This window comes from Pelmatolapia mariae, linkage group LG10_11, assembly GCF_036321145.2.
Source record: "Pelmatolapia mariae isolate MD_Pm_ZW linkage group LG10_11, Pm_UMD_F_2, whole genome shotgun sequence".
NCBI lineage: Eukaryota > Metazoa > Chordata > Actinopteri > Cichliformes > Cichlidae > Pelmatolapia > Pelmatolapia mariae.
Window position 1 is genome coordinate 39,223,880 of NC_086236.1, and position 22,840 is coordinate 39,246,719.

Sequence of the window (22,840 nt, forward strand, 5' to 3'; positions counted from 1 at the left end):
ACGGTAATGAGAAAGCCAGGCTGTCATAAACACGAGTCCCATGCACATCCAGCATGTCCTCCGTGACAGCAGTTGTCATCTGGAGCAGCACATTAAACTAACAAAAACAAATGCAGTCATTTAGGACCTATCGCACTACAAGGCATCAATACTTGATGAGAGTGTCTGTTTAAAGATGTCTAGGTTCCAAGAAGTCAACATCAGAGAATCATAAGAAACCAGAGGCATGAAGGCATGAAGGCCACGCACGTCAGCGAAACCGACTAATAAAAGACGGATAAAATGGTTAATGCAGAACTAAGTTACAGGCTTCTGGAATACCGCACAATGGTATTGACTGTCTTGCCCTCATTTAAAAATTAACCAGTGGCAATGCTATTTGTTTCAAGCAAGCACTTTCAGCAGCTGACACGTTTAACTAGCAGCACAGGTACAAAGTAACCATCTTGCTGCTACGTCATTAAACCACTAATTGTTTTGGATCTTGTTTTATTTTTACTTTATTATAACGGCCACACTACTCACTTATGCAACGATCTGAATAACTCTCCCAGTGCTGGTGATCAAACATCCGATGTAAATGATCTAAGTTAGCCCGAGGATGTGCACGGACACCTGCTCTAAGTATGTTGGGTTTCCTAGAAAGTGCTGTTCAAACCTCTGCCTCATCAAAAAGGCAGTAGCATTACTCTTTTAAAAGTGAAACAGATTCTATATGTGGTCCTGTGTGGTACAAGAGTCAGAATCATCTTTACTTAGCCAGGTTTGTGCACACAAACAAGGAATTTGACTCCAGTTCACTTGCTTGTTGCTTCATTGCCAGACTTTGTATTGAGAGTTTGGAACAAAACACCTCTATTAGAGTGTGTGTCGCTGGTGTCACGAAGCAAACTAATGTGCTGCTACAGAGAGCTTAGAGCTGGGCGATAGAACGATAACGATATGTATTGCGAAATAACTTTTTCTCGATAGAAAAATTAAACTATTGTGATAGACCTCATCTCTCTTGTCCTCTTAAAAAAAAAGAAGAAGAACAGCCAATCCAAATTGGATTGGCCGCAGCGTCACGTCACGTGACTTGTTACGTACAGCACAAGTGCCAAGCCGCACATGTGTATTTGTTTTGGAAGCAGCTAGCCGCCGTGCCGCCCGGGTAATGGAGGAAATGAGTTTGCCGACTAGAGAAAAATCAACCGAGAGCGTGACCGAAGGTTACCGAAGAAAAAACCGATGATGGTTCCAATGCCGGAGAGCTTGTCGAACGGAAGGGCCATAGAAGTTCCGTAGTGTGAAGGTATTTCGGCTATTTCAAGTCTGACAAAAAACAGAGTAGCGCGCTGTAAATTGTGCCGAAAGCAAACAGGAAATACAATAAACCGGTGCATGCTCAATCTCTGACTGAAAGCGCTAATTCGTCATTCGGCTTTTGTCAGACTAAAGTCACTGTTAGAACTGTTTGAAAAGCTAAGCTATACAACAAGGAGAGGTTGAGAATTTCCTTTTAGTTCTCAGTTTATTTGATATTGACAAAAGTTAGTCAATTTTGTCTGTTCTTCTGTAAAACAAACTAAGATTTATTTTTAGAATTAACATTTTGTTTCTAAGTGGAATTGACACTTTAGTAGTCTGTTTTGTTTGTTCTATTTTGAAACTTAAACGCTTTAGCGGCTGCCTTTTGTGTAGTTTGCAATATTTGCCTTTATTTATCTGAAACTGAAGTCTCATGTTCCTTAAGTACATCTACCCTGTTGAACTTATTATGGGAAATAAATATTTAAATCAAAACAAGCTGCTGATTATTTCACATTTTACTCGTGAGCAACGGCACATTTAAATCTTACAAATATAGTTATTTGGCTTATATCGTGATATATATCGTTATCGCCTGAAATGAAAAAAACATATCGTGATATGAAAAAATCTTATATCGCCCAGCTCTAAGAGAGCTTTTTGAACACGGATCTCATCTCCTCAACATTTTCCCTACAACAAAAATTCAGATTATAAGAATTCATCTCATTCACTACATTACAAACTGTCATTAGAGTAATACCCAAATAATACAGTAGCCATGTGTGAGTTACATCACTGCTGCCCAGGACCAGATTACACAGGCTGCTTTCTTGCTTAATTGCAGTCAAGACCCTGAAATTCATAGATGGACTAGTAAATGAGTAAATGTTCAACACTGAATCCACATCAAACATCACATTTAAAAGCTAAAGTGGAAAACTGTGTGGGTAAATTAGCAGCCTAAAATGTCCTGGCGGTCACTGGTTGCACATGTCACTTCCCAAACTACTGAGATTAAAATAAGCAGCGTGGATCCCAAACTCACTGAGCAATTACACACGGAGGGGCTCTGTGAAAAGTCTAGCACTGAGAATATCCCACTGCACATATCAACCATCAAGGTCAGGCATTAAGCAACTTTGATCTGCTAAAAATCCTAAACCTATTTTATCCCCGGCTTCATCTAATAGCGTTTTACCTTCCACAAGAACAAAGAGCTAACGTTTAAAAATAAAATGATGGAAAACTTCAAAAAAGGAAAAGAAAGGAAAATAGAACATCTTTGTGGAATTTTTAGTTAGAGCTCTGTGTTTCACAAACAAACTGTGTCAGATTTAATACTTTTTACACATAATTTGGTGTGATGCTGTACCAAAAGCATGAGCACCAGTGTGTAATGACTGCTGAAAAAGAGAAAAATATAACAGTAAAATGTAACAGATTATTGCTGAATAAAATCATGACTCTTGTGATTTAATGCACACAGTGGTAAAACAAACATCTTATTTCAAGTTATTTTAAAGCTGAGCACGTTCTCAGTGCTGCTGCTAATTCCTTACATGGCAGCCGCACATTAGAGCTCTGAAAATGTTAAACTTTACTTTAAAACAAAGTTTATTTTCGCTTTAGTTTGTCAGCAGATCAAGGTGAAACTCATTTTATTGATTGAACAGGTGTTCTTGGTGTGTGCTCTGTCTTCTAGTAGCTGCAATTCTAGCAGTGCTAAAGAGACTCAGCAGCAGATAACAATCAAGTAACAAATTCAATTCAATTTCAGTTTTATTTATACAGCACCAAATCACAACAAAAGTCGCCTCAAGGCGCTTTATATTGTACAGTAGATACAGAGAAAAACCCAACAATCATATGACCCCCTGTGAGCAAGCACTTTGGCGACAGCGGGAAGGAAAAACTCCCTTTTAACAGGAAGAAACCTCTGACAGAACCAGGCTCAGGGAGGGGCGGGGCCATCTGAATCATATGTGTGAATCATATGAATCATATTCACCCACCAGAGAATCTATACTGCACTACATGCTGTCAATTGAAAATCAGTAGAGGTGGGTTTCAAAGTGGCTTGCAAACTCTCCTGGGCAGCCTCGCAGACTTGGGCAACCTAAATACAACAATTAAACACATAAAGCCACATAATATTTACATAATAGTGAACGCTTTTCTAACTGGGAATATTTTAGCTTTCGACTTTTCTCTGTCTTGGCTGAAGATAACAACTCTAGACATCATATACTATTTTCTAACATTTTCATTTAGGTTTGATTGAAAAAAGGAAGATAAATGGAACAAGCTGTCTGAGTTGATTATGCGATGCAAATTTCAAACAGCTTTGAGATATGTAGACCCAAATTATACTGACTAAACCTTGTGTAGGACTGAGTGAGGTGGTAATCAAACCTCCAGATGAGTCTCATCAATCTCATAAAGTTGTATTTCTACATGCTGTGGCAGCTGCACACTACCTGCTCAGTAACAAGCAGCAGATAGTCAGTGGATATATTTGAGCTTAGCAGCTAAAGAGGTATTTCTCTCATGAGTTGGCAATGAGAACAGGGCTAAACAAAGAGTACTGCACAAAGAATTGTCAGATGGCCAGAAACATGACTCAAACTGAATCCCATTGTTTCTTCGTGCCCTCTGGATGTGTAAGCAGGCAACATGACCACGATATTTACTTCTTAAAAATGCTTTGGGGAAGGATAGTGTGCTACATATTATCATCCACCCAGACTGACTGGTTTACGGCGGTATGTAGAGGCCTTGCTGCATCTGGCTTTTCTCTGTTGCCAAGACAGGAACACCCCACCAAGACAGGAAAAACCCGCCGCAGATGCAATTACACCATATCGATTCTTGTTGAAGGACAGCCTCTTTAATCACTACTACCCTCCACCATCAACACTCTGATATACCAACACACACAGAGACAAATAAACAAACTACATTGTTTTGCTATCTATAATTTATTCTGCACTGCTGCACTGACCCCTTTGCCCCGCAGGGATCACTGAAGATTCATCTTATCGTAGTGTTGTCATACGGTGATGAAAATCCAGGGCAGGAACGAGCGCAGCCAGGACCACGCTAATGCAACCATCTCCACAGGAGTAGTTACTGATGACATTAGCTTGAACGATGACAAGAACCTCAGAGGCCATAAAAGACCAATAAGCCATAAAGCCTACTTGTGTGCTCGTGCTAACTCAAAGCTATCAACCATGTTAACCTGGCTCACATTGAGGCTCAACCCACAGCATGAATGCATTTCCATTTTGCAGAGACAAAGAAGGGCTATCGGCTTGCCTGGGCTCATCATTCCGGCCTCAAGATGATACACCAGAGGAGAGACTGGAAAAAACCTCTCATCCTCCTCCCATCCACACTGTCTGCAGAACACAAGCCTTTGTTTCATTGTTCTTGAATGGCAGAGCGAGAAGTGTGTGTGTGTGTGTGTGTGTGTGTGTGTGTGTGTGCGTGTGTGCCTAAATATAGCTGGTGCAGCTTTTCTATAATGCCTGGATGATAGAGATGCAAACTACAGATGAGTGAACAGAAAGGACCAGTGGAATGACACAGTGGAATGACACAATAAAGAATGGCAGTTTAACAGATGGAGATTTGATTGAAGGTTAAGCTGACATGTCAGGGTGATGACATTTAAGTTAAGAGTCATATCTGTCCCTCTCTGACCATTTACAAGTGCCAGATGAGGCAACTGCTGCTTCCAGTAGCCAGAGGTTGGCCTCAAGCTGTACTTCAGAGCAAATTGAAATCTAGGGTGAACTTTTTCTGACTTTAACAGAACAAGATATTTTACAACTTAAACTTTTTGGTTCCCATGGGAAGGCTGATTGGTCTGAGCAGACTATGGCTGCATACAGATAAAAAACTTTGTTCAATTGCGGTCAGTTATTAGTTATCAATCACTAATCTATTAATAATTGAGCTTTGGAGGTCTAATTTGGAGTTTTCTACTCATCCACCAAGTACACCAAAACTTACAAACAATGGTCCTCTACTCCAGAAGGCAACAGCAGGAAGCTTCCCAAAGAGCATGTACCTCTTTAGCACCTACATGCTTCGCTACTTTTCACAGAAGTATTTATGCCCTCCTTCAGATTTTCTAAAGGTGTCCAGTGAACTGTAATCTTTGCCGAACAGATTCTGACTCCTGAACCTTATGTTTGACACCCCTGGTATACAGTATCCAATTGGAAGTGGAAAGCGATATAGTTTAAGCCGATAAGCATAGGCCTGCATGCTAGGAGTTAGTCAAGAATTAAAAAAACATCCTGCACGGTTTTTGCAAAGGTAGACTTCTCATAAGTCCTGTCAATTTCTGCCATTGTAGAAATGCAGAAGTTTTGACCCTGTGACAACAGATCTAACAAACAAATCTAGCCACAAAGTTAAGACTGTGGCTTCATCAAGTTTCGAAGTTTGGAAAGCTAGTTTTCAATGTTAATTAGAAAACTTGTGGAAATTGAGTTTTAATGTATCGCCTATTTGCAGTGTCACATTAAGCAATCATTAGAAAAACATCTTTTTCATTTTTAGTACAAAATTCGGAGTTTGAGCTGGGTTTCCTATCACTGTCTTCTTAAACACTGTCCAAGGAAACCCCAAAAAGTTTGTTTATTTTTGCTTTGCTTCTTGGGTTTGAACCTTTCTCTTAAGTTCTCATCTTTTTGTTCTTCAACAACTACTTTAATTCTTCATGTGCAAGTGTCTGAAAGTGGCTGCTACCTCTTCATCCCTTACCCAAGCGTGAGCATACACATGGTGTGGACACACTTTGATTTAGGGTCAACCTTAAATGATGAGACTGTTGTCTCTGTGCAAGTATGAAAATACTGAGTTGGAAGTTTTAACATATTACAGAAGTTACTTATGAAATATTGCAGTTCCCTTTTTGGCACACACACACCTAGTTTCCAGTATCCTTGAGTTCTGCTGGCACTCATTAAATGCACCAGAAAAATAAAACATGCAAATGGATCTGCTGTGGGTCTTCATCATTTTGAATGCCAGCCCTAAGATATTGTGGATGAGAGTCTTAATTATCATACGTGGTGGAATAAAAATATCCCAACAGACAAATTATGGCCTAGATAAAGACTCTTCATTGCAGCGATACATACTGCATTTGCAGTTCTCATATTTTCACCTCATCTTGCATTTGGACCACCTTCAACAGGCTTTGACATCTAAAAATGCCACAGCGGTGAGACAATGACAACATATTACTTACTTCTGAGTAAGTCCTTGAAAGGGAGACATAACATCATTAATCTCTACTTCAACGACACAAAGCAACGTTGACATGTTTTAGAGATGCACTCTTTGGAGAAACATCAGCAGCTGAGCATCCACGCAGTCGATGCAATAGGCAGAAATCACAAATGAAAGTTAGCTTTTAACTGAGCACACTTTACAGAACAGTCACACAGGCACACATACAAGAAGAGGTGAGATCTAATTTTACAATGCTTTGATTTAATATAATAAATAATACATGTTTTTGACGCTATTAGAGTAACAGATGGCATGCTTGAAAAACAAAGGCCACGCAGAAGTACAGGTCTTTTTCTGAGTCAGTCAGTTTGCATAAACTCCTACTGTAGGTGAAAATGCCCAACTTTACAACCTTAAAGTAAATTTGGTGTGGGTGAGGTGTCTTGGGCATCTCACCCCTGATGAGACCCTGTGGCAGACATGCTGGAGACACTGTGTCTCTTGTCTCTTTCTCTCTCCCCTTTGTAGCGGGTAGAGCTAGAGGAGGTGACTGGCAAGAAAATATACTGTGAAGCTCAGAAAAGTGAAGAAAGTGAAGAAATGAAAAGAAAAAGATGCAGTTACTACCTGTCAGTTAAACCCATATGACCTTGCGCCGTAACAGCATAGAAATTAAAAGAAGCTATGAATTAACTGTATTTACAGGTGAACTGTGAGGCTGTGAGGCTCGTGGAGAATTCAACTGAAAAGGATGGAAACATTCAGAAGATGTGTTGTATCAGAGTATTTGGCCTGATAAAAATGTGGGAAAATCAAACGCTACATAATTCATGGCATCGCTACTCAAAGAAATGATAATAGACAAATATCTCGCTGGACTACTTAAAGTCAAAAACAAGCATAGACTCGGACAGGCAGCAATGTCAGCTCCAAGACTGATGATTCTAAGACTGCACAGGCAGAGAATGAAACCAAAGGTGAGAATCAAGCATTGGATCTAACTATAAAAGTAAGTATTATTATTAAAGTAATAATAGTAATTAGTAATACTATTTTCCCAAACTGAATTATAATGAATAATGAAACTAGAATCCTGAGTTTAATTACTCAGCTCGTAACGACAGAGGATAAAATGATAAATATCACAGTTTATGTTTGTTATGGACCTCTCATATTAGACAAACCCAATAACAGCGATTTCAGAGATGTGCAGAGTCTGTCCAGGATCACACTGGTTGCTTGACAGCATTTACTGACTGTGTTTCAACATGTCGATGGATGTTAACATGAAATGCTGTCAGAATATACTAAACTCTGAACTCGGTCTGGATTCAAACATTCAACTTTAATTAGGTGTCCTAATACTATATCTTTAAGAATATACTAGAATTTACTGTAGAAACATTAGAGCTACTGCTTGTATTTGTCATGCAGTCCTATAGAATAAGCTAGGGAACGGGCTTAATCAATAACAAACTATAAGATGTCGTTTTGCAAAGACGCTTCGGCATCTATCACTACATCACTGTTTGAAATGTCTTACAAATATCACCCATGTGCATCACTCTCTCAGGTTCGGTGACCAGTGCCAACCAGCCTCGTCTCTTAGAATGACGGAAGCTTCTGAGGTCCAGTTACCTTCCTGGAGGAGGAAGTGTTCTGGCCAGTTAGTGACTCAGGCAACCCTCCTACCTCCTGATTAGTGTAGCCAGTCATTGCCTCTGATTGGGACACTGGAGAACGAAAAGTCCAGAGACATAAATGACTAAATTGGCTCACTTCCCAGTTGTTCCAGCTTCAGGAGAGCGCTCGGTCACTCAAGAGAACAGCTGTGACGTCGCCAGCTCCTTACCTCAACCTCCGCCCCCCTCTGACTTCGCTCCTTCCTATGCCCTGGCACTTTAGCCCTCGCTCATCATCAAACACTGTCACATAAGGCTGTGAAACCCAAGCCAAGAGTGCAGCATTAGAATAAAAACAATTTAATGAGCAGAGCAACATTTCGCTTTTATAATGCAGAAGTGCTAGTGGCAATTTTCTGATTTTGTCTCCCTGAAGACAAGGGCTGCTCTGAGGATTCATTTCAGATTCTGGGTACACCGTTATGCTGGGAGGCTATCACAAACTTAAGTCAGTTATAATGTTGTGTTTCTTTCAAAGGGAAAATGTAAAGCTTCTCCATAGTGACAGTGCTTTTTAGTTACAGTTCAACTCATTTGATCTTTGAGTATCTAGGCTGGATTTTTCAATTCAATTCAGTTTTGTTTATTTACCACCAAATCACACCGACAGCTGCCTCAAGGTGCTTTATATTGGAAGGTAAAGACCGTACAGATAAAACCCCAGTAATTAGACAACCGCCAGTGAGCAACCACGTGGAGAGAGTGGGGAGGAAAAACTCCCTTTTAACAGGAAGAAACCTCTGGCAGAACCAGGCTCAGGGAGCAGCAGCCGTGTGATTAGAGGGAGACAGGACAAAAGACACACTGAGGAAGAGAGCTGGAATTCCTCAACTAGTATTGACCTAGCTAAACACGATGTACCAGTTAACTGTTAAGACATGTGTACTTCTACCCATTTATATATTGTAGACAAATAAAGATATCAGTTACTCTATTCTCAGTTACGCATCTTTGTAGCATCTGCTTGGTAACTGATTATAATATTATTATCCAGCTGTTTATCAAAACTCTCCCCGTGATCCCCCAACATGGCCAACACAGCAAATACAACTAACACAGCTCTGGTCTTCCGCTGTGCACCATAACTAAGGTTACAGCTAACTTTATAGCTTAATCTGTGTAGTAAACAGAGTAAATGTCAGTGGATTTCTTTGCATAAACTTCCATGGCACTTCATTTAGCTGCTGTTGAGGCATTGGAAGTTGGACCAGCCTGGTTGATGCACAAGAGCGCTATCATGTTATTGGCATTGCTAAGCCCCTTAATGACCGCTAGCATACTCTGCTCTGCAGCACTCTGCAGCACTAGTATTTAAAAACCAGTTTTATGTCTCAGTAACAGTCCACTTGAAATCAGCATAACAAAACAGCATTACTAGATGCAGATCTCAGGTCTAATAGGGCATTTACCACTGATTCATTAGCGCAAGTGCCACTAAAGCAAACACATTCACTTTGTAGCCACTTGATGATATGAATCACACCACGTGCCACTGACTCCATCTCCAGGGATTTGCATCTGAATAAAAGCATCGTGTTTGCTGTCAGAGACCTGCCTAGGTGAGGGTCTTACACTGAAGGAACCATTCCTTACTTCTCTTTCTAGGAGCCGGTACAGACAATATTGATGCTCTGGATTTATTTGATGCTCAGGTATTGGTAGTAATCCCTACAAACCTGGACAAACAAAACTTGTCTTAGTGGGTGCAATCCATCAAGGACAAGGTTAAGACAAAGTGGTGGTACAAACACAGGGTAAGAAAAGCTTTTGCTTGGAAGCTGTGTTTTTGTGCTTGTTTTCAGTCTTACAAAGCCAGTCCTCTCACAGCACATCTCTCACAGTAGGATTATAGTCAGGGAAATATCCACTGCAACTGCCTGAACTTGGCAGCTTGAATTTTGACAAATTCCTTAAGCATAGGTAGCAACCAACCTTTTTAGCTAAACAGACCTTAGCTCATATGGTTATGCGGTATCTAACCTGTGATCAGAGGTAGTGTTTGTCTTAGAAGCATCAACTTTACAAGCTTATTTTTACTTCAGTAAACAAGAAATGTCCATTCCTCATCCAAATACTCGAGGCATACAGTGATGCTTACTCTTGGGATGAGGCTGTACACAAGTTGTAACAGTCACATGGTTTGTGTTTTAGCAGTGTCCAACATGTGGATCTGCACATAGGCCCAACACTGTTCAACTTTAGTGCAGTACAGTCCCCAGAGCAGGAAACAAAGGGCAACGGGAACCAGGACAAGACAACCAGACTAGTGTCTAAGTCCAACTGTAAAATTCTCCTCCTCTTCATAGGACAGTAAGTCAAAACAATTCTGCAGAACCAACACATGTTTTAATTGAAGTCAGGTTTATACATAAAGATTTCATATTATAGCAACAGCCTCAGAGTCCCACAAAGTGCTTGCCATGCTAAGGCCTTTAAAAGTAGAGCAATATCCTTCCAAACATACAATGTGGCAATCACACTTTTAACAGCAAAGAAGAGACATTTGGGCATCATTATAATATGTAGCTACTTTGGATGCATACCGGCATAAGCAAGTGATCCGTGGTCCCAATCTGACCCGAAAGTCATGGGCTGGGTTTGACTTGGATTACACCAAGATTTGATTTATCACAATACACCTAATGTGTGGCTAATATATGCTGCACCTGTGACTAGCTCACCCTGAGGAAACACTGTCTGTCATTGGATTCATCTACGAAGTTGGAATGGAGTTCTTGGAAAGGATACTGCTGGCTGTAGATGACATTTAGTCTGACCTAGATCATTAGTTCAAACATACTGACTCACTCAAAATAACATCTTTTTGTTTTGGTTTGTTTTGCTCCTTTGTTTTTTACAGCCAGGACTTACAAAGTCTTGTGTGGCTCGTCTGCTCTGGCTGAAGAATGAAGCCAAAGCAGAAGTGCCAGATAGTTTCCTCAAGTGACCACTTAAGTCTGGGTCCAAAAGCAAGTCAATCCCCACAGACTCCAATGTTTTTACAGCCTGGTACGGAAACATGGATGTCTGTTAGGCCTGACCTCACTATGATTAGTACCTTAACTGGACCTCTAGACTGTGTATAACTTGCTGTCAACACCTTTTGGAGTATTTTAATTGAATTATTTGTAACACGATCCACTGCTATTCAAAAAGTTTGTGTATCAGTTTTGTTGAGTGAAATTTTAGTATTTTCTTAGTTTGTAACTTAGTACTAACTGGCAGGTACGCGGGTACTCGCACAGGATGGAGTACTAAGTTGTACTACTCAGCACTCCAAATATAGTCACTTCTGGCTCCTGCAAACCAACATGTCAGAGTCAAAACCAATAGGTGATGTCACAGTGGAGCTGACCACAAAAGTAAAGTAGAGCAGTTAGGTATTCCTGCAGACATATAAACACAGAGGAAGCCAAGTTTGCCTCCACTTATGCCTTCCATTGAGTGCAGCACGAACAGCCTTTCAAGCTTCTCCATTAAGAGGACACTACTCTCGATTTGGCTCTTTATTCTGACACTTATGCTCTCAAACAGATTACACCCTGTGTCTCCTGTTTCAGCCCTCCTTCCTTATTCTCTCTTCTTCCTAACAGCTTGGCCCACTGTCTTCCCAAGGAGCTGCATATGGCCCTGCAGAAAGGCTCGCACACATCCACGAGACGCTACCACAGATGGTAAATGGCCTGTCTCTGTCTTCCTCTCTCTCTCCCCCTCGCTCATCCTCCCCACAATGCCCACATTCCATCCCTCTGGGCTCGGAAAAAGAGGAGCGTGTTGCAAATTTGCCCAAAGTGGGACATCATATTGTAGAGTGAGCAGAAAAACGCTGCAGCGGAGCATCCCGTCCATTAGACGAGTACACATCAGCACCCATTTCAGCGCCACAACGGAAATGCTACCTATTAGCACGAGGGAGGGGGGGGAGTGAAGGAAAGAAGGAGGGGAGCTGACAGTAGTGACGTTAAGATTTGACTTTGTTGCGAAAACTGCAGACACACACTGGCACAGACACTCACTGTCTTCTCGCTACTTCCCTTCTATCCTCAGAGTCCCTCATGACACTGACACAAACTGATACTCAGGTGGACTACTTTCAAGCTGTCATGCATGCCAGTATGACAGCCTATCATTACTCCCGTCCTGAACAAAAAGCCTAGTACGCACACTATGCTCACACATAAATCAAATCCATTCCCCCTAAATGCACATATGCTGACGCCCTTGCACATCTGTACATTGTACAGTGTTACGTGTGTATGTGTGGTGTGTCTGGGGAATACTATTCATGCTCATTTACACACACGCGAACAGAAGGGATGCAGCTGAGGCAAGGGAAGAAAGGAGGAGGTGGAGGCGGGGTGGGGGTGATGACAAGGGATGCAGGACAAAACAAGCGCCAATCTCAGCCTTGCTCTTACCTTCCAGGAGGAAACAGCTCACCTGGATGCCTCTGAAGAGCAGACAGAACGCACTCAGGCCAACCTCTCCTCCTGCAAACCAGCTCAAAACATCGCCCTCCCTCCCTCCCTCCTTCTCTCTCTCGCTCTCTTTCACTCTCTCTCGCTCTCTCTCTCCCTTCCCTCTCTTCCGCTCGGTTTGCAAGCTGGAAATGATGAGATTGTACTATAAGCAGAGGGGGGAGTGAAATTAGACACGGTTCAGGGTATTAGGAGGCTACGTTGTTTCTGGCCGAGCGCCCTGGGAGACTGCATGCTCTGTGGCTCATAGGTGACAGGGAGGCGATGATGGAGGAGGTGGTCGAGTGGAGGCGTTTGTTACAAATGGATGCAACACAGCAACACAGAAGAGAAAGAGCCTGACAGCGAGGACATCCTGGAATCCTTGAGGACCCCTGCTCTGCTCTGAGATGGTACAGCCCAGAGGAGTATGAGGAAGCAAACAGTATCTAAAGCAGCAGCAGCAGCTAGCCAGTTGAAACTACCGTGATTCAGCCACAACGTGTGTGTGTGTGTGTGTGTGTGTGTGTGTGTGTGTGTGTGTGTGTGTGTGTGTGTCTGTGTGTGTGTGTCTGTGAGAGAGAGAGAGAATCTGAGCTGAGCCAGGTGAAACGAAGATGAGCTGTGTTGATTACAGGGCTGCAGCCCCTTAGATGAAACCAGAGGCTGAGGTCCTTCGTCAGCCCAAAGCATTCACCATAACTGGAAGATGCTGATGTGAGATGAGTAGTGTAAGAATACACCTGACACCTTCCCTAAATATAATCTAGACCTCATTCTGGAATAATGCCACATTGTCTAGCTGTAAAAAAGCCTTTTCTCTTCAGATATGCTCTGATATGGTCTCCGCCCCTCTAATACTAAACACCTCAACAGCTCAGGAATATAAACAGTGCACAGATGCATGTTATGGATGATTCCATTGAGATGAATTGATGTGCACTTTCTATGACGTCAAACAGAGCCACGAGGGGAAAAACTTTGCTGAAACCAAGCATTCAAAGCCTGAGCTTTTGACTTCAGGGATCAGCTGTACTGAGTCTGACCTCATTATTTGAAACTTTGACCATGTCTAATATGGACATCCACCACTGGAACTGTATATATATCAGAAAATAATGAAAAGCAGAATACCGTAGGCCCGAGCTATGCACAAAAATTTAAAACAGTGCGTGTCATGATGGAGCGGTAGTAATGGTAGCATCATCGACTCATAGCACAAAGGTCGTGGGTTCAAATTCCCCATCTTGCGGGGACCTTTCTGTGTGGAGTGTGCATGGTGTCTCTTGTGTCTGAGTACTCCACCTTCCTCCAACAGGCCAAAGGCATGCAGTTAGTGGGATTAGGTTAATTAGCTCTAATCTAAATTCAGTGTAAATGGTTGTCTGTCTCTCTGTGTTGCCCTGTGATAGGTTGGTGGCCTGTCCGGGTTGTACCTTGCCTCCTGCCCTACGCTAACTGGGATAGGTTCCTGGTTTCTGTTAGAATATCACAAAGCCTGACTGCCCTAAGAATCAGGAACTATTTCATCATTTTCAAAAGCTACAGCCTTCTGTTGTCATTAGCAATTTTACGTATTTAAAAGAGCATCAAAAAAGAAATAAGTCCTAGTAATCTGTCCACTCACTTCCACTAGTTACAGATTGCATGTAGTCTATATCATCCTTTGCAATAAATGGCAACATTAACCAAGCTCTCTTGCAAAGATGATAAAAAGAGGAATACATTCTCTGGTGTCTCTTTCTTAATAGTTTATACCCACTGTGTGTAAACCTAGGCCAACATGTATCGGCTCTTCTTTCTGAACTGTAGATATACAGCAACAATGAGAGCAGTGAACTATTGACCTGGAGCACCTTGGGTGTTATGAAGGGCTGTCACACATAATGCTCTAAAGTAAGGGGTTCAGGGTATCAGATCAGGACATATAAATGAAGAGCCTTCATGTCAAACCGAATGAGCCTACAAGCTGGGTCAGATTAGCACTAAAACTGGGAATTAAAGAGCAGAGAGCTGCACCTTGGATTGCTCTGTGCGAACTTTGTCTAACAGCGCTGCGTGCCACTTTTGCAATTGATGCTGCTTATAGTAAATTCACCGGTTCCTAAACGGCATCAAAGGTGTTTCAAAGAACACCTGACAGTTCAGGATATTTCATTCATATCCCACTGGTGCAGGTCTGACTACCACTTCAATGAACAGACCGTCCTTTTTACAGATTCACTGAGTTTGCTTATATAATACCTGCTGCGCTGCGCATATAAACAACCTATAAATATGGATACAGGTTTACGCAACAAATGTGACTGTTCTCTAATAAAGGCTTTGTAAATAATAATGTGTCACATGACCATAAAATAATGACTATATAATCTGATCACGCCGCTCAAATTGCATTTATCCAGTCGTACTAACCCATTTAGAATATTGATCACAGCTCCTGATTAATACGCTGCTGTGCACGTGTCTGATGTTCATGCTTTACTTTGTTATAAATATACTTTATCTCAGCTTGTACTTCCTGTACTTCTAAGCAGTGCTTGTGACATAGTCCAGGAGGAATGGGGTTTTTATATTTCATAGATGGGGTTGAGACTAGAGCTGGTTTGGTTTTTAATGGGGTTTGACTGCAGGTACTAAGGACCTGCCATAGGACAGGCACCATTTTGATTTGTTTCTTGCTTGTTACTTCAACCTGTCTCCTGTAAGCCACTTTGCAACCCTCCCCCCACCAACTACGTATGGTGCAGGGGTCCTGTGCAGCTCCCTACATACCTTTTGTGTAAGGCATAGAAGCTGAATTAGCATTTTTGACTGATTGTTTGTTATGTAGTAGTTCTGAAATGTTCATCTAAGGATTTCTTTGGCCAAACTGTGAAATTTGTGTACTTTTTCCAATTAGCACCTCCTAACAGTAGGATCGATAAAACTATGAACCAGCAAAAGGGTGTCGGGGCAAATGTGGGAGAAACCTGATCTGATCCTCCAGCTTACAGATGTTAAGGATCTATCTAATGATTGCTAACATCATGTAATCGCAGACCGTGGGAGGTCTTTTGGAGTCCAGGGCTTAGGAATGTTGGAGCACAAAACTGGCATTGCATCATATTTGTGTTGTTAATGTTTCAGCTCGATAGTGTATCATCATCATGAAAGTTAGAATCCAATAAATAAGTGAAATGTGTCTGATGCGCTCATGACCAAAAGCCAGCTGTACAGTGGTGCAGTAACGCTGCAGATGATCGTCAAGTGGATTATGTTGCTTCAGTTTTGTTGTCTGACAATGTCATTTCTCTGAGCAACCACTAGATGAAGACAGATGAATGTATGACTGTAAGTGAATGTAACAGCACCACAGCAATGAGTACTCAACTGAAACAACTTACTGATCAATTGAAAAAGGAGTGCTTATAGGAGTAGAGAAGGAGCAACGTGAGCTCAGAGTGCTTTTGAAGTGGACCCTCATAACATCTTTCCTAAATTCATGAGTGCCATCAGTGTCTACAGAGGAGACGCTGCCTCCCAAATCATGACATTCTCCATCACAAATACACATCATCAAACAGCACAGCTTTTCTTTGTTAGGACTCTGGCTCAGACTCACCACCACCCCTTTCCCCTACCTCCCCATGTTTTCTCTTTCTCTCCGTCATGGATGACCTTGACTGACAGGCTTGTTGCTACAGGAACCACACCATATCTATTGTGTCGTAGTGTGGCAGGAAAGTGTGAAATCCACAATAAGATGGCTCAGATTGGATTGAAAATGGAGTCAATTTCAAACCTGCAGCAGACGGCAATCACTTAAAACCAGAAAAATGAAGGTTATTTGCATTTTAACAGGATTTAACCCCCCAAAAATAGCCTCACTAACACACACACATACGCATACATGTGTATACAGATTCAGGCTAAATGCATAACAGGGAGGTACAGCACAGAGCTGGGGTGAAAAGCCCATAGGTCATTCATTATTCAGTGGTGCACAGAAAACGGTCTCCTGACTCTGGTCAGATAAAAACGCATTCATACAAACTGTGTGGATGGTCGAGTTCACTGTTAAGCATTTTTGTAACAGTTATTTAAAGTCCACCTGAAGGAGGGAGGGTCTGTATTTGATGAAGTCTCTGTGGAAGAGTTCATGTGCAATGTTCCCTCTAAGCTGCACGCGTGCGCAGTTGCGCACTGCTGGCATGGTCTCTGCGCACAGAAAATCTGCGTTGTGCACAAAAAAAATCTAACCTGAATTGAAATGAAAATAAATACATTAACAATTTTGTTTTGCAGTGTTAGTCAGTAAGTGACTGGCTGCTCCCGTATGGGATTAGAACGATGCCACCTTATCCCATAGTCCAGCCAATAATGTGATTCACATTCGTATATACGCAGCTAATCAACGTCATCGACAGGCTATGACAGCGTCCTTATGTGCCGACACCGGTGTTTTAGCTAGCAAAGCGGCGTGGCTGATGTGGAGTGAAGCCACGTTAATGACAACGTGTACAACCATTGGAGATGTGAGCAGGACAGACGGAACAATTGACGGAAAAGTGTGGACTTTATACCAGTTTTTAAATTGTGTTGATAGGCCACGTAAAACCAGAGTTATGATAAAAATATAAATGCAATGTTTGGTTTTCTTCCTGAATACTATCGTTGTTTATATTTACTGCGGGAAGAAACGGTAAAAACGGCGTTTTATAAGGAAAACGCTTGAAAGCACTCTCCGCCTGTGAGCAAAAACAAAAGCAAAAAACCCCAGCCTTTCCTATTGGCCGAAAAATGTACCATGTCGACCAATCAAAAAATGATATGGCAACATGGCATTTAGTTGTTTAGGAAGGGGGAAGTTTTAGGAGTGACGGCGGTGTTTTGAGATGTGAGAGATTTGCGACGTTTAGCGCAAATCTTGTGTAGTTAGTGTGTAGTGTAGTCAATAATTTTGTTGTGTGTGTCAGAACAATTGACCCTGTGCACGAGAAAATGCTAACTTCCTGGTTTGAGACCGGATGTGGGGTTGTACATTTCCGGTAGCTTTACTTTGCGGTCAATCGCTACTGCGAAGATATACTCCAAAATCATGTCCAAAACTGGAAAACGGAAAGATCGCGTTAAGTTACAAAGAGCAGAAGGTGGGAACACTCACCACTGTTGTGTCATAAAAAATCTAATGATAAATTTTGACGTTTAAAGAGTTTAGATCGATCAGTTGTTTACATCACTCAACACAAGCAGAACTGCATTACTGCATGCAGAAGACACATCGTCCACATTCAGAAGCACATCTCTGTATAGTGACTGGTCTTATGATTTAAACAGGCAAATGTTCAGCATTCAAACTACAGGTGAAGAATAGTCAAACCAAATGTTTCCCCATTATGTCGATTTGCTCTGTGGCGCGGGGGAAAAATATCAACAAGTCGATGAACATCATTTACAGATATATTGGGTAAATGCCCAAGACATCTATAGAAATGTAAATCACAGCTTGATTCATTCATTTGCTTAACTTGTTTTGGACCGTAAACAAGGCGCGAATAGGACACCGGAAACAAAGCTCCCCACAGGAGTTTCCGCACCAGAAGTAGCATATGCTAACGTGCACATAGTCTATGAGGCGACTGCTGAATGTTACAGGTGTTACAGGAGTGATACATCTCTATGGGCTCAAAATGTGGTCATAAATATTTTGTACTTGTAAATCAGGATTTGTATGTGTAAAAATAATTTGTGTGTGCGTAAAAAAGATTTGTGTGTGGACTTAGCCAAAAAAACACCTGCAAGTTACAAGTACGAATTTTGACCCTATTTTTCTTCCTTTCATCTGATTGGTCAATGTCATGTCAATCACAAATGTAACAATCCAATCAGAGAACTGCAGGTCCTTGAAGGGTAATACAGTTTGAAGCTGGAGGATCTCTATGTAAATATCCGATAGCAGCTAGGTCCCCTAACTTTCAGCAGCTGTTGAAAGGATAAAGTTGTGGTATATCAGTGGTTAGAAATACCATTATTACTTTAGGATTAGTTTAACACACAGTCAGGGCTGACCCGGGACCATGGCTGTGAGTCACAGTGCGCAACATAAAGGTCCTTTCACATCGGACGCAGCATGTGCTGCTAATGCTAACTGCTAACTAAAAGCCAAGGATCCAGAATTTGTTGCGCTGGCTGCTGAGCTCTGTGTTATTGCAGCAGCTCTGCCTGTACTAGATGCACCTGCTCCTTGTCGTTTCTATCTCTGACTTTATGTCCTCTACAAGAGTTTAGGTTTTTTTTGCTAGTTCTTCAGATGTTCAATAAAAACATGCATGCTAATTCATAACGAAGAAAGCTTTGTAGTGAAGACTGTCATTTCCAAAACACTCCCCCCCCCCCGCGGTCCGCAGCGCTGTTGAAAAGGCTGTGGCCTGTATTAAGCACATAGACCTGTGACACAAAAATCACCAAACTCGGACGACCACAGACTGTTTTCCTTCGTAGTGATGAAGGAAAACGCTGGGTTGGCATGTAAAAGGGCATTTATTCCCTTCAAAGACCTGCAGTTCAAAAAAAGCGTCCCTCCGACAGCCAAACCCATCTGTTCTCTGATTGGATTGTTACATTTGTGATTGACATGACATTGACCAATCAGATGAAAGGAAGAAAAATAGGGTCAAAATTCGTACGTGTAACTTGCAGGGTTTTTTTTGGCTAAGTCCACACACAAATCTTTTTTACGCACACACAAATTCTTTTTACACATACAAATCGTTTTTACACACACACGAAGTACGCTAGTGTCAAACTAGCTAGCGGGTCGTCACGGCAACGCTAAAAGAGCGTCTCTCAGCATGGGCCCGAAAAAAGTTCTGTCAGCCGAGGAAGGCGACGATATTAAGAAGTCGCTGGAGTTTATGACAGAGGAGATTTCTGCTGTCAAACTGCAGATGAAAGCCATCCTGGACCTGGTCGAGGAAGTTAAGGCTCTCCGCATCCAGAACGCCGAGAAGGATCGGCGGCTGGCGTACCTGGAGAACAGAGTGGCGGATTTGGAGCAGTACACCCGGATAAACGATGTCATCATCACGGGGCTTCGCATCAAACCCCGGTCATACGCCCGGGCGGTCGCCGCTGACAATGTAGGAGGGCCAGGAGAGGAAGATGTCAACTCCACGGAGCTTCAAGTGGTTACCTTTCTACGGTCCAAAGGTGTGGAAGTGGATTATAACAACATTGAGGCTTGCCATCCTCTACCCCGAAAAAATGACAGTGACAAACCAGCCATCATTGTGAGATTTGCTAACAGAAAACACAAAACAGCACTGTTAAAACAAGGGAAGAAACTGAAAGGATCCGATGTCTTCATGAATGAACATCTGACAAAAAGAAATGCGGACATCGCCAGGAAAGCACGTTACTTGAAGAAACAGGGAAAAATTCAAAATACATGGACCACCAACTGTAAAGTATTCATTAAACTCAATGGAACACCGGAACAAGCCAAAATGTTGGTCATCAGAAATATGGAGGAGCTGGACAAATACTGAGGTTCAACTTACACTGGAGGTATGAATACACACGTGACGTGACACACAACACAACACATGGCACAGTCTAGCACGATATGAAAAGTGGAAAAACAAAAAAAAACAAAAAACAGCGCTTGGACACTGCTAGCACAGGGCACCCACACAAACGCAAAGCAGGAGATGAAGCATCGCTGAATATGTTTCCAAACCAACTTCATTCTAAGCCAAAGACTAGAAAATATGGTGAAGCATATCTTCCCTTTGGCTTCACCTGCACAAGTGACAAGGTAGGTCTCCCCTGCAGAATTGGTTTTCCCTGCGTGAGGAGCACGCGCTGGGCTCTCCAAATCACGGACAAACAGTATCCCACATTCTTGATTTTTAGTTCACAAACACTTCTTGTAATGACTAACTACTCCTGACATTTTGGAGATGTTAGCTCTTTATGCAGTAAAGTTACAGCGGGATACAAATAACATCAGGCTGATCCTGCCACGATTTGTCCCCCGGTTCAAATCACGGACAAACAGTATCCCACAGTTTTTTATATTTTTGAACCCATTTTGCACAGAGAGGCGTTTTTTGAAAACTGTATTGATAGCAATGTTGAATATTATTACACAGGAAAAAAACAACTACACGTAAAATAATTACACCGTGACGCCTCTGCCTTTCTAAATGGAGGGACAGTAACTGTGTGTGTATGTAAGCGTGTAAAACCTGCAGACAGTCAGATTAACAGTATTTTGTCTCTATCTGCCATTCTGCAATTCATCTCATAACGTGGCGCACAGCGTGATGTGAAAAAAAGCACATACCTTTGACGTTGTGTGATGAACTCTGTATTCCTCGTCCACACGTAAACGCAAAAAAGGAGTTTTAAAAAAATCTCCGTTTTCGGTGATTTGAAACGCCGTTTACGTGCTGACGAAACAGCTGCGTTTTCAAAAATACCCGTGTAGGTGTGGACGTAGCGTAAAAGAGTTAGTAGTTTATTTTATTACTAACTGTAATTTATTGCAGATTACTTGTATTTGCTTAATTGTTTACTAAATGTTTGAGGTGTGAAATAAACCCCAATGGAGCAAAATATGGGTGTGTGTGGTTGGAGGATGTGTTTGTGCACGCGCGCGTGCGCGAGAAAGGGGGGGGGGGGGCGCGAACATTTTCTTGTAAAACAAAGGGGGGCCCAGCAAAAAAAGTTTGGGAACCACTGACTTAGACCCAAGTGGTGCCCAGCTAACATGCGAACGCAGAAACTATAACGTGTCTGTAAGGCTATCAGGGGTTAAGAGGTGAACGCTTGCAGACAATGAAAAGCCCACCTGATGAGCAGAGAATATGAGTTGAAGCGACATTAAGAGGCTACAGCATCGATATGATATTCAGATTAGAGATTAGTAACTGAAAGCAAGAGTTCAACAACCCGAGCACGTTCAAAAAGGGAACGTTTTTTTGCTTTTGCCATCAGAACATCATGACAGTGTGACTACCTGACAGAAATGAATCCACATTTTTGCACAGATTTGGCCTTTTAAAAGCATGTGGTCGTCAAGTTTTAATCAGCTGTAAAACAGCCTGTTTCAGTTTAAGCGTTGTTTTCAGTAAATTGCATGTTCAAATAAATGTTTTGTCTCACTCCCATTTTTTCTTTTTGCATTTTGAAGCTCGACTTGGAACCTTGTTAAGATCCAAACATGCAAAATATGATTTGTTTGCCATTTTTCAAGTGGTTTTAAACTTTTGATCGGGGCTCTATGAAACAATTTTAAGTAAAGAAATCATTTTCAGTCTTTTCCTCACAGTGGGGACATTCAACAGATTCACTGAAGTATACATGTTTCAGATCACATGCAAGGAAAGAAATCTGAAGTGAAAACCCGTCAAAAGCAAACGTTGAATATATATATTTGTATACATATTTGTATAGAGGAACCTAAATCTGCATACATTATATGGTCAAAATTACATTATAACAATTGTGCATGCTTTATTTGGTCCAATAAGTTTCTTATTATTGCTTTGTTATAGTTATGTAATTATTTATTTACACATTTGTTTTCAGCTAGTTTATATTTTAGTTTCTACTGAAACTGCCAAAGAGGGGATCAATTTTAGCTCGTGGTATTTTAGAAATCCACGTAACTCTGTTAAAATACAACAACCATTGTCTCACGTTTCATGACTGATCCTAAAATGAGTTTATTCATCATACAGTGAATTCTGGTGTGGGGAGGCAGATGTGGATGAGATGATAAACTCTCTTTGTTCTGTTTTTACAATGTTTGCTCAAAAAGTTTGAGGAATGCATTACTTTCAAAAAAGACTTTTTTCTGTCATTTGGTAATGATTCAACTACAGGACATCAGATGTGAACAAAACATCAGTTTCTTCATACGTGACAACTATATGAGAAGAAACAGCTGTAAACGACAACAGTGTGCCATGTTTTGGTCGTTGCCCACACGCTGTTGTCGCTAACATTTCTCCACATTTGTCTCCGTCTCTGAGCTGCTATCAGAGTCTACAACAGCAGAAATTCTCACTTGATGTCTCTGATAATACAACAGATGGAAAAATGTCCTGCAACACATCATTCAGCTGGTATATCAAACCAAACTTCTTATGGTCCATCCAGAAGCGTATT

The 22,840-nt window shown here is 41.6% G+C and overlaps 1 protein-coding gene across 4 annotated transcripts in view; it reads right to left on the reverse strand.

Annotated features, from left to right (window-relative positions):
- Window positions 1-22,840, reverse strand: part of cdk14 (cyclin dependent kinase 14) — a 224,447-nt gene that overhangs the window by 151,961 nt on the left and 49,646 nt on the right. The window contains exon 1 of one of the 4 annotated variants that reach the window (XM_063486670.1): window positions 12,644-12,741. The exons of 2 other annotated variants lie outside the window; for them this stretch is intronic. The gene's annotated coding sequence lies outside the window, so the exon portion shown is untranslated. Of the gene's footprint in view, window positions 1-12,643; window positions 12,742-22,840 lie in introns of those variants that run through there. One more of the 4 variants, XM_063486671.1, reaches the window with a different exon arrangement.